Here is a 12,674-nt window from a genome sequence, read left to right on the forward strand (position 1 = left end):
CTACCAACTGAGCTATCGAAGGCTTGGCAAACCGTTCTCTAGCAAGCGCAATTCGAGCTTCCACTTCAACCGTCGATATGCAAACATCTCTTGCAATTCGTGCAAAATACTACAAATTTGGCTTGTGAGGTTCCCGAATTGAGTAAAAGCATATCAGTTCCCAATTAAAAAAATGACCGCCTCCGCAGTCTCCCGCATGTTACTGACCACCATACTAAGGAGGAAAAGTTGAAAGGCGGCGCCTCACAGGCCATCTCCTCAGAGTATTCATCAGTGTTCGGCCTTGACAATATTTTAATATCTTGGATGGTGTATAGTGTTCTCCCATTTCCCTTGAGAAATCAAGATTGTCAAGGGGATTCTGCTGTTTTGTCAGTTCATAGCAAGAGATGGGGATCCAAAACACCTCACAGGAAACCAACGAAGATTGGTGTCGGACAGAAAAATAACGTGGCCACAGCCTCAAAGCAAAAGGCATCTATTTTCAGTGATGAAATATAATATAATTATAAATTGTCTGTTATTTTACTTTCCAAGTATTTTACTTTCCAAGTATTCAATAAAATGTGCATTTGGCAAAAGTCCTTCGAGCCAGGTTTGAACCAGCGACCGAAGGATGCTTGTTTTACCACTACAGTCCTCCGCTCTACCAACTGAGCTATCGAAGGCTTGGCAAATCAGTCTCAAGCAAGCTCAATACGAGCGTCCACTTCAACCGTCGACATTCAAACATCTCTTGCAATTCGTGCAAAATACTACAAATTTGGCTTGTGAGGATCCCGAATTGAGTAAAAGCACATCAGTTCACAATTAAAAAAATGACCCCCTCCGCGGTCTCCCGCATGTTACTGACAACCATACTAAGGAGGAAAAGTTGAAAGGCGGCGCCTCGCAGGCCATCTCCTCAGAGTATTCATCAGTGTTCGGCCTTGACAATATTTTAATATCTTGGATGGTGTATAGTGTTCTCCCATTTCCCTTGAGAAATCAAGATTGTCAAGGGGATTCTGCTGTTTTGTCAGTTCATAGCAAGAGATGGGGATCCAAAATACCTCACAGGAAACCAACGAAGATTGGTGTCGGACAGAAAAATAACGTGGCCACAGCCTCAAAGCAAAAGGCATCTATTTTCAGTGATGAAATATAATATAATTATAAATTGTCTGTTATTTTACTTTCCAAGTATTTTACTTTCCAAGTATTCAATAAAATGTGCATTTGGCAATGGTCCTTCGAGCCGGATTTGAACCAGCGACCTAAGGATGCCTGTTTTACCACTACAGTCCTCCGCTCTACCAACTGAGCTATCGAAGGCTTGGCAAATCATTCTCTAGCAAACTCAATACGAGCTTCCACTTCAACCGTCGACTTGTAAACATCTCTTGCAATTCGTGCAAAATACTACAAATTTGGCTTGTGAGGTTCCCGAATTTAGTAAAAGCACATCAGTTCCCAATTAAAAAAATGACCCCCTCCGCAGTCTCCCGCATGTTACTGACCACCATACTAAGGGGGAAAAGTTGAAAGGCGGCGCCTCACAGGCCATCTCCTGAGAGTATTCAGCCGTGTTGGGCCTTGACAATATTTTAATATCTTGGATGGTGTACAGTGTTCTCTCATTTCCCTTGAAAAATCAAGATTGTCAAGGGGATTCTGCTGTTTTGCCAGTTCATAGCAAGAGATGGGGATCCAAAACACCTCACAGGAAACCAATGAAGATTCGTGTTGGACAGAAAAATAACGTGGCCACAGCCTCAAAGCAAAAGGCATCTATTTTCAGTGATGAAATATAATATAATTATAAATTGTCTGTTATTTTACTTTACAAGTATTTTACTTTCCAAGTATTCAATAAAATGTGCATTTGGCAAAAGTCCTTTGAGCCGGATTTGAACCAGCGACGAGATATCGAAGGCTTGGCAAATCATTCTCTATCAAACTCAATACGAGCTTCCACTTCAACCGTCGACTTGTAAACATCTCTTGCAATTCGTGCAAAATACTACAAATTTGGCTTGTGAGGTTCCCGAATTCAGTAAAAGCACATCAGTTCCCAATTAAAAAAATGACCCCCTCCGCAGTCTCCCGCATGTTACTGACCACCATACTAAGGGGGAAAAGTTGAAAGGCGGCGCCTCACAGGCCATCTCCTCAGAGTATTCAGCCGTGTTGGACCTTGACAATATTTTAATATCTTGGATGGTGTACAGTGTTCTCTCATTTCCCTTGAGAAATCAAGATTGTCAAGGGGATTCTGCTGTTTTGTCAGTTCATAGCAAGAGATGGGGATCCAAAACACCTCACAGGAAACCAACGAAGATTGGTGTCGGACAGAAAAATAACGTGGCCACAGCCTCAAAGCAAAAGGCATCTATTTTCAGTGATGAAATATAATATAATTATAAATTGTCTGTTATTTTACTTTCCAAGTATTTTACTTTCCAAGTATTCAATAAAATGTGCATTTGGCAAAAGTCCTTCGAGCCAGGTTTGAACCAGCGACCGAAGGATGCTTGTTTTACCACTACAGTCCTCCGCTCTACCAACTGAGCTATCGAAGGCTTGGCAAATCAGTCTCTAGCAAGCTCAATACGAGCGTCCACTTCAACCGTCGACATTCAAACATCTCTTGCAATTCGTGCAAAATACTACAAATTTGGCTTGTGAGGTTCCCGAATTGAGTAAAAGCACATCAGTTCACAATTAAAAAAATGACCCCCTCCGCGGTCTCCCGCATGTTACTGACCACCATACTAAGGAGGAAAAGTTGAAAGGCGGCGCCTCGCAGGCCATCTCCTCAGAGTATTCATCAGTGTTCGGCCTTGACAATATTTTAATATCTTGGATGGTGTATAGTGTTCTCCCATTTCCCTTGAGAAATCAAGATTGTCAAGGGGATTCTGCTGTTTTGTCAGTTCATAGCAAGAGATGGGGATCCAAAATACCTCACAGGAAACCAACGAAGATTGGTGTCGGACAGAAAAATAACGTGGCCACAGCCTCAAAGCAAAAGGCATCTATTTTCAGTGATGAAATATAATATAATTATAAATTGTCTGTTATTTTACTTTCCAAGTATTTTACTTTCCAAGTATTCAATAAAATGTGCATTTGGCAATGGTCCTTCGAGCCGGATTTGAACCAGCGACCTAAGGATGCCTGTTTTACCACTACAGTCCTCCGCTCTACCAACTGAGCTATCGAAGGCTTGGCAAATCATTCTCTAGCAAACTCAATACGAGCTTCCACTTCAACCGTCGACTTGTAAACATCTCTTGCAATTCGTGCAAAATACTACAAATTTGGCTTGTGAGGTTCCCGAATTTAGTAAAAGCACATCAGTTCCCAATTAAAAAAATGACCCCCTCCGCAGTCTCCCGCATGTTACTGACCACCATACTAAGGGGGAAAAGTTGAAAGGCGGCGCCTCACAGGCCATCTCCTGAGAGTATTCAGCCGTGTTGGGCCTTGACAATATTTTAATATCTTGGATGGTGTACAGTGTTCTCTCATTTCCCTTGAAAAATCAAGATTGTCAAGGGGATTCTGCTGTTTTGCCAGTTCATAGCAAGAGATGGGGATCCAAAACACCTCACAGGAAACCAATGAAGATTCGTGTTGGACAGAAAAATAACGTGGCCACAGCCTCAAAGCAAAAGGCATCTATTTTCAGTGATGAAATATAATATAATTATAAATTGTCTGTTATTTTACTTTACAAGTATTTTACTTTCCAAGTATTCAATAAAATGTGCATTTGGCAAAAGTCCTTTGAGCCGGATTTGAACCAGCGACGAGATATCGAAGGCTTGGCAAATCATTCTCTATCAAACTCAATACGAGCTTCCACTTCAACCGTCGACTTGTAAACATCTCTTGCAATTCGTGCAAAATACTACAAATTTGGCTTGTGAGGTTCCCGAATTCAGTAAAAGCACATCAGTTCCCAATTAAAAAAATGACCCCCTCCGCAGTCTCCCGCATGTTACTGACCACCATACTAAGGGGGAAAAGTTGAAAGGCGGCGCCTCACAGGCCATCTCCTCGGAGTATTCAGCCGTGTTGGGCCTTGACAATATTTTAATATCTTGGATGGTGTATAGTGTTCTCTCATTTCCCTTGAGAAATCAAAATTGTCAAGGGGATTCTGCTGTTTTGCCAGTTCATAGCAAGAGATGGGGATCCAAAACACCTCACAGGAAACCAATGAAGATTGGTGTTGGACAGAAACATAACGTGGCCACAGCCTCAAAGCAAAAGGCATCTATTTTCAGTGATGAAATATAATATAATTATGAATTGTCTGTTATTTTATTTTCCAAGTATTTTACTTTCCAAGTATTCAATAAAATTTGCATTTGGCAAAAGTCCTTCAATCTGGATTTGAACCAGCGACCTAAGGATGCCTGTTTTACCACTACAGTCCTCCGCTCTACCAACTGAGCTATCGAAGGCTTGGCAAAGCAGTCTCTAGCAAGCTCAATACGAGCTTCCACTTCAACCGTCGACATTCAAACATCTCTTGCAATTCGTGCAAAATACTACAAATTTGGCTTGTGAGGTTCCCGAATTGAGTAAAAGCACATCAGTTCCCAATTAAAAAAATGACCCCCTCAGCAGTCTCCCGCATGTTACTGACCACCATACTAAGGGGGAAAAGTTGAAAGGCGGCGCCTCACAGGCCATCTCCTCAGAGTATTCAGCCGTGTTGGGCCTTGACAATATTTTAATATCTTGGATGGTGTATAGTGTTCTCCCATTTCCCTTGAGAAATCAAGATTGTCAAGGGGATTCTGCTGTTTTGCCAGTTCATAGCAAGAGATGGGGATCCAAAACACCTCACAGGAAACCAACGAAGATTGGTGTCGGACAGAAAAATAACGTGGCCACAGCCTCAAAGCAAAAGGCATCTATTTTCAGTGATGAAATATAATATAATTATAAATTGTCTGTTATTTTACTTTCCAAGTATTTTACTTTCCAAGTATTCAATAAAATGTGCATTTGGCAAAAGTCCTTTGAGCCGGGTTTGAACCAGCGACCCAAGGATGCTTGTTTTACCACTACAGTCCTCCGCTCTACCAACTGAGCTATCGAAGGCTTGGCAAATCAGTCTCTAGCAAGCTCAATACGAGCGTCCACTTCAACCGTCGACATTCAAACATCTCTTGCAATTCGTGCAAAATACTACAAATTTGGCTTGTGAGGTTCCCGAATTGAGTAAAAGCACATCAGTTCACAATTAAAAAAATGACCCCCTCCGCGGTCTCCCGCATGTTACTGACCACCATACTAAGGAGGAAAAGTTGAAAGGCGGCGCCTCACAGGCCATCTCCTCAGAGTATTCATCAGTGTTCGGCCTTGACAATATTTTAATATCTTGGATGGTGTATAGTGTTCTCCCATTTCCCTTGAGAAATCAAGATTGTCAAGGGGATTCTGCTGTTTTGTCAGTTCATAGCAAGAGATGGGGATCCAAAATACCTCACAGGAAACCAAAGAAGATTGGTGTTGGACAGAAAAATAATGTGGCCACAGCCTCAAAGCAAAAGGCATCTATTTTCAGTGATGAAATATAATATAATTATAAATTGTCTGTTATGTCATTTTCCAAGTATTTTACTTTCCAAGTATTCAATAAAATGTGCATTTGGCAAAAGTCCTTCGAGCCGGATTTGAACCAGCGACCTAAGGATGCCTGTTTTACCACTACAGTCCTCAGCTCTACCAACTGAGCTATCGAAGTCTTGGCAAATCATTCTCTAGCAAACTCAATACGAGCTTCCACTTCAACCGTCGACTTGTAAACATCTCTTGCAATTCGTGCAAAATACTACAAATTTGGCTTGAGAGGTTCCCGAATTGAGTAAAAGCACATCAGTTCCCAATTAAAAAAATGACCCCCTCCGCAGTCTCCCGCATTTTACTGACCACCATACTAAGGGGGAAAAGTCGAAAGGCGGCGCCTCACAGGCCATCTCCTCTGAGTATTCAGCCGTGTTGGGCCTTGACAATATTTTAATATCTTGGATGGTGTATAGTGTTCTCTCATTTCCCTTGAGAAATCAAGATTGTCAAGGGGATTCTGCTGTTTTGCCAGTTCATAGCAAGAGATGGGGATCCAAAACACCTCACAGGAAACCAATGAAGATTGGTGTTGGACAGAAACATAACGTGGCCACAGCCTCAAAGCAAAAGGCATCTATTTTCAGTGATGAAATATAATATAATTATAAATTGTCTGTTATTTTATTTTCCAAGTATTTTACTTTCCAAGTATTCAATAAAATTTGCATTTGGCAAAAGTCCTTCAATCTGGATTTGAACCAGCGACCTAAGGATGCCTGTTTTACCACTACAGTCCTCTGCTCTACCAACTGAGCTATCGAAGGCTTGGCAAACCGTTCTCTAGCAAGCGCAATTCGAGCTTCCACTTCAACCGTCGATATGCAAACATCTCTTGCAATTCGTGCAAAATACTACAAATTTGGCTTGTGAGGTTCCCGAATTGAGTAAAAGCATATCAGTTCCCAATTAAAAAAATGACCGCCTCCGCAGTCTCCCGCATGTTACTGACCACCATACTAAGGAGGAAAAGTTGAAAGGCGGCGCCTCACAGGCCATCTCCTCAGAGTATTCATCAGTGTTCGGCCTTGACAATATTTTAATATCTTGGATGGTGTATAGTGTTCTCCCATTTCCCTTGAGAAATCAAGATTGTCAAGGGGATTCTGCTGTTTTGTCAGTTCATAGCAAGAGATGGGGATCCAAAACACCTCACAGGAAACCAACGAAGATTGGTGTCGGACAGAAAAATAACGTGGCCACAGCCTCAAAGCAAAAGGCATCTATTTTCAGTGATGAAATATAATATAATTATAAATTGTCTGTTATTTTACTTTCCAAGTATTTTACTTTCCAAGTATTCAATAAAATGTGCATTTGGCAAAAGTCCTTCGAGCCAGGTTTGAACCAGCGACCGAAGGATGCTTGTTTTACCACTACAGTCCTCCGCTCTACCAACTGAGCTATCGAAGGCTTGGCAAATCAGTCTCTAGCAAGCTCAATACGAGCGTCCACTTCAACCGTCGACATTCAAACATCTCTTGCAATTCGTGCAAAATACTACAAATTTGGCTTGTGAGGTTCCCGAATTGAGTAAAAGCACATCAGTTCACAATTAAAAAAATGACCCCCTCCGCGGTCTCCCGCATGTTACTGACCACCATACTAAGGAGGAAAAGTTGAAAGGCGGCGCCTCGCAGGCCATCTCCTCAGAGTATTCATCAGTGTTCGGCCTTGACAATATTTTAATATCTTGGATGGTGTATAGTGTTCTCCCATTTCCCTTGAGAAATCAAGATTGTCAAGGGGATTCTGCTGTTTTGTCAGTTCATAGCAAGAGATGGGGATCCAAAATACCTCACAGGAAACCAACGAAGATTGGTGTCGGACAGAAAAATAACGTGGCCACAGCCTCAAAGCAAAAGGCATCTATTTTCAGTGATGAAATATAATATAATTATAAATTGTCTGTTATTTTACTTTCCAAGTATTTTACTTTCCAAGTATTCAATAAAATGTGCATTTGGCAATGGTCCTTCGAGCCGGATTTGAACCAGCGACCTAAGGATGCCTGTTTTACCACTACAGTCCTCCGCTCTACCAACTGAGCTATCGAAGGCTTGGCAAATCATTCTCTAGCAAACTCAATACGAGCTTCCACTTCAACCGTCGACTTGTAAACATCTCTTGCAATTCGTGCAAAATACTACAAATTTGGCTTGTGAGGTTCCCGAATTTAGTAAAAGCACATCAGTTCCCAATTAAAAAAATGACCCCCTCCGCAGTCTCCCGCATGTTACTGACCACCATACTAAGGGGGAAAAGTTGAAAGGCGGCGCCTCACAGGCCATCTCCTCAGAGTATTCAGCCGTGTTGGGCCTTGACAATATTTTAATATCTTGGATGGTGTACAGTGTTCTCTCATTTCCCTTGAAAAATCAAGATTGTCAAGGGGATTCTGCTGTTTTGCCAGTTCATAGCAAGAGATGGGGATCCAAAACACCTCACAGGAAACCAATGAAGATTCGTGTTGGACAGAAAAATAACGTGGCCACAGCCTCAAAGCAAAATGCATCTATTTTCAGTGAGGAAATATAATATAATTATAAATTGTCTGTTATTTTATTTTCCAAGTATTTTACTTTCCAAGTATTCAATAAAATTTGCATTTGGCAAAAGTCCTTCAATCTGGATTTGAACCAGCGACCTAAGGATGCCTGTTTTACCACTACAGTCCTCTGCTCTACCAACTGAGCTATCGAAGGCTTGGCAAACCGTTCTCTAGCAAGCGCAATTCGAGCTTCCACTTCAACCGTCGATATGCAAACATCTCTTGCAATTCGTGCAAAATACTACAAATTTGGCTTGTGAGGTTCCCGAATTGAGTAAAAGCATATCAGTTCCCAATTAAAAAAATGACCGCCTCCGCAGTCTCCCGCATGTTACTGACCACCATACTAAGGAGGAAAAGTTGAAAGGCGGCGCCTCACAGGCCATCTCCTCAGAGTATTCATCAGTGTTCGGCCTTGACAATATTTTAATATCTTGGATGGTGTATAGTGTTCTCCCATTTCCCTTGAGAAATCAAGATTGTCAAGGGGATTCTGCTGTTTTGTCAGTTCATAGCAAGAGATGGGGATCCAAAACACCTCACAGGAAACCAACGAAGATTGGTGTCGGACAGAAAAATAACGTGGCCACAGCCTCAAAGCAAAAGGCATCTATTTTCAGTGATGAAATATAATATAATTATAAATTGTCTGTTATTTTACTTTCCAAGTATTTTACTTTCCAAGTATTCAATAAAATGTGCATTTGGCAAAAGTCCTTCGAGCCAGGTTTGAACCAGCGACCGAAGGATGCTTGTTTTACCACTACAGTCCTCCGCTCTACCAACTGAGCTATCGAAGGCTTGGCAAATCAGTCTCAAGCAAGCTCAATACGAGCGTCCACTTCAACCGTCGACATTCAAACATCTCTTGCAATTCGTGCAAAATACTACAAATTTGGCTTGTGAGGATCCCGAATTGAGTAAAAGCACATCAGTTCACAATTAAAAAAATGACCCCCTCCGCGGTCTCCCGCATGTTACTGACAACCATACTAAGGAGGAAAAGTTGAAAGGCGGCGCCTCGCAGGCCATCTCCTCAGAGTATTCATCAGTGTTCGGCCTTGACAATATTTTAATATCTTGGATGGTGTATAGTGTTCTCCCATTTCCCTTGAGAAATCAAGATTGTCAAGGGGATTCTGCTGTTTTGTCAGTTCATAGCAAGAGATGGGGATCCAAAATACCTCACAGGAAACCAACGAAGATTGGTGTCGGACAGAAAAATAACGTGGCCACAGCCTCAAAGCAAAAGGCATCTATTTTCAGTGATGAAATATAATATAATTATAAATTGTCTGTTATTTTACTTTCCAAGTATTTTACTTTCCAAGTATTCAATAAAATGTGCATTTGGCAATGGTCCTTCGAGCCGGATTTGAACCAGCGACCTAAGGATGCCTGTTTTACCACTACAGTCCTCCGCTCTACCAACTGAGCTATCGAAGGCTTGGCAAATCATTCTCTAGCAAACTCAATACGAGCTTCCACTTCAACCGTCGACTTGTAAACATCTCTTGCAATTCGTGCAAAATACTACAAATTTGGCTTGTGAGGTTCCCGAATTTAGTAAAAGCACATCAGTTCCCAATTAAAAAAATGACCCCCTCCGCAGTCTCCCGCATGTTACTGACCACCATACTAAGGGGGAAAAGTTGAAAGGCGGCGCCTCACAGGCCATCTCCTGAGAGTATTCAGCCGTGTTGGGCCTTGACAATATTTTAATATCTTGGATGGTGTACAGTGTTCTCTCATTTCCCTTGAAAAATCAAGATTGTCAAGGGGATTCTGCTGTTTTGCCAGTTCATAGCAAGAGATGGGGATCCAAAACACCTCACAGGAAACCAATGAAGATTCGTGTTGGACAGAAAAATAACGTGGCCACAGCCTCAAAGCAAAAGGCATCTATTTTCAGTGATGAAATATAATATAATTATAAATTGTCTGTTATTTTACTTTACAAGTATTTTACTTTCCAAGTATTCAATAAAATGTGCATTTGGCAAAAGTCCTTTGAGCCGGATTTGAACCAGCGACGAGATATCGAAGGCTTGGCAAATCATTCTCTATCAAACTCAATACGAGCTTCCACTTCAACCGTCGACTTGTAAACATCTCTTGCAATTCGTGCAAAATACTACAAATTTGGCTTGTGAGGTTCCCGAATTCAGTAAAAGCACATCAGTTCCCAATTAAAAAAATGACCCCCTCCGCAGTCTCCCGCATGTTACTGACCACCATACTAAGGGGGAAAAGTTGAAAGGCGGCGCCTCACAGGCCATCTCCTCGGAGTATTCAGCCGTGTTGGGCCTTGACAATATTTTAATATCTTGGATGGTGTATAGTGTTCTCTCATTTCCCTTGAGAAATCAAAATTGTCAAGGGGATTCTGCTGTTTTGCCAGTTCATAGCAAGAGATGGGGATCCAAAACACCTCACAGGAAACCAATGAAGATTGGTGTTGGACAGAAACATAACGTGGCCACAGCCTCAAAGCAAAAGGCATCTATTTTCAGTGATGAAATATAATATAATTATGAATTGTCTGTTATTTTATTTTCCAAGTATTTTACTTTCCAAGTATTCAATAAAATTTGCATTTGGCAAAAGTCCTTCAATCTGGATTTGAACCAGCGACCTAAGGATGCCTGTTTTACCACTACAGTCCTCCGCTCTACCAACTGAGCTATCGAAGGCTTGGCAAAGCAGTCTCTAGCAAGCTCAATACGAGCTTCCACTTCAACCGTCGACATTCAAACATCTCTTGCAATTCGTGCAAAATACTACAAATTTGGCTTGTGAGGTTCCCGAATTGAGTAAAAGCACATCAGTTCCCAATTAAAAAAATGACCCCCTCAGCAGTCTCCCGCATGTTACTGACCACCATACTAAGGGGGAAAAGTTGAAAGGCGGCGCCTCACAGGCCATCTCCTCAGAGTATTCAGCCGTGTTGGGCCTTGACAATATTTTAATATCTTGGATGGTGTATAGTGTTCTCCCATTTCCCTTGAGAAATCAAGATTGTCAAGGGGATTCTGCTGTTTTGCCAGTTCATAGCAAGAGATGGGGATCCAAAACACCTCACAGGAAACCAACGAAGATTGGTGTCGGACAGAAAAATAACGTGGCCACAGCCTCAAAGCAAAAGGCATCTATTTTCAGTGATGAAATATAATATAATTATAAATTGTCTGTTATTTTACTTTCCAAGTATTTTACTTTCCAAGTATTCAATAAAATGTGCATTTGGCAAAAGTCCTTTGAGCCGGGTTTGAACCAGCGACCCAAGGATGCTTGTTTTACCACTACAGTCCTCCGCTCTACCAACTGAGCTATCGAAGGCTTGGCAAATCAGTCTCTAGCAAGCTCAATACGAGCGTCCACTTCAACCGTCGACATTCAAACATCTCTTGCAATTCGTGCAAAATACTACAAATTTGGCTTGTGAGGTTCCCGAATTGAGTAAAAGCACATCAGTTCACAATTAAAAAAATGACCCCCTCCGCGGTCTCCCGCATGTTACTGACCACCATACTAAGGAGGAAAAGTTGAAAGGCGGCGCCTCACAGGCCATCTCCTCAGAGTATTCATCAGTGTTCGGCCTTGACAATATTTTAATATCTTGGATGGTGTATAGTGTTCTCCCATTTCCCTTGAGAAATCAAGATTGTCAAGGGGATTCTGCTGTTTTGTCAGTTCATAGCAAGAGATGGGGATCCAAAATACCTCACAGGAAACCAAAGAAGATTGGTGTTGGACAGAAAAATAATGTGGCCACAGCCTCAAAGCAAAAGGCATCTATTTTCAGTGATGAAATATAATATAATTATAAATTGTCTGTTATGTCATTTTCCAAGTATTTTACTTTCCAAGTATTCAATAAAATGTGCATTTGGCAAAAGTCCTTCGAGCCGGATTTGAACCAGCGACCTAAGGATGCCTGTTTTACCACTACAGTCCTCAGCTCTACCAACTGAGCTATCGAAGGCTTGGCAAATCATTCTCTAGCAAACTCAATACGAGCTTCCACTTCAACCGTCGACTTGTAAACATCTCTTGCAATTCGTGCAAAATACTACAAATTTGGCTTGTGAGGTTCCCGAATTTAGTAAAAGCACATCAGTTCCCAATTAAAAAAATGACCCCCTCCGCAGTCTCCCGCATGTTACTGACCACCATACTAAGGGGGAAAAGTTGAAAGGCGGCGCCTCACAGGCCATCTCCTCAGAGTATTCAGCCGTGTTGGGCCTTGACAATATTTTAATATCTTGGATGGTGTACAGTGTTCTCTCATTTCCCTTGAAAAATCAAGATTGTCAAGGGGATTCTGCTGTTTTGCCAGTTCATAGCAAGAGATGGGGATCCAAAACACCTCACAGGAAACCAATGAAGATTCGTGTTGGACAGAAAAATAACGTGGCCACAGCCTCAAAGCAAAATGCATCTATTTTCAGTGAGGAAATATAATATAATTATAAATTGTCTGTTATTTTATTTTCCA

At 41.6% G+C, this 12,674-nt stretch overlaps 5 non-coding genes across 5 annotated transcripts; all 5 read right to left on the minus strand.

Annotated features, from left to right (window-relative positions):
* Positions 1-1,228: 1,228 nt before the first annotated feature.
* TRNAY-GUA (transfer RNA tyrosine (anticodon GUA)) lies at positions 1,229-1,314 on the minus strand. Its single transcript is given in 2 exon segments — positions 1,229-1,264; positions 1,278-1,314. It is a non-coding gene; the product is annotated as a tRNA-Tyr (tRNA).
* Positions 1,315-3,121: 1,807 nt separating this feature from the next.
* Positions 3,122-3,207, minus strand: TRNAY-GUA (transfer RNA tyrosine (anticodon GUA)). The gene is given in 2 exon segments: positions 3,122-3,157; positions 3,171-3,207. It is a non-coding gene; the product is annotated as a tRNA-Tyr (tRNA).
* A 4,391-nt stretch (positions 3,208-7,598) lies between these two features.
* TRNAY-GUA (transfer RNA tyrosine (anticodon GUA)) lies at positions 7,599-7,684 on the minus strand. The gene is given in 2 exon segments: positions 7,599-7,634; positions 7,648-7,684. It is a non-coding gene; the product is annotated as a tRNA-Tyr (tRNA).
* A 1,852-nt stretch (positions 7,685-9,536) lies between these two features.
* On the minus strand, positions 9,537-9,622 carry TRNAY-GUA (transfer RNA tyrosine (anticodon GUA)). The gene is given in 2 exon segments: positions 9,537-9,572; positions 9,586-9,622. It is a non-coding gene; the product is annotated as a tRNA-Tyr (tRNA).
* A 2,453-nt stretch (positions 9,623-12,075) lies between these two features.
* On the minus strand, positions 12,076-12,161 carry TRNAY-GUA (transfer RNA tyrosine (anticodon GUA)). The gene is given in 2 exon segments: positions 12,076-12,111; positions 12,125-12,161. It is a non-coding gene; the product is annotated as a tRNA-Tyr (tRNA).
* Positions 12,162-12,674: the final 513 nt, after the last annotated feature.

The sequence above is a fragment of the Ambystoma mexicanum genome, chromosome 1p, assembly GCF_040938575.1.
Source record: "Ambystoma mexicanum isolate Mex_15411 chromosome 1p, UKY_AmexF1_1, whole genome shotgun sequence".
Classification (NCBI taxonomy): domain Eukaryota; kingdom Metazoa; phylum Chordata; class Amphibia; order Caudata; family Ambystomatidae; genus Ambystoma; species Ambystoma mexicanum.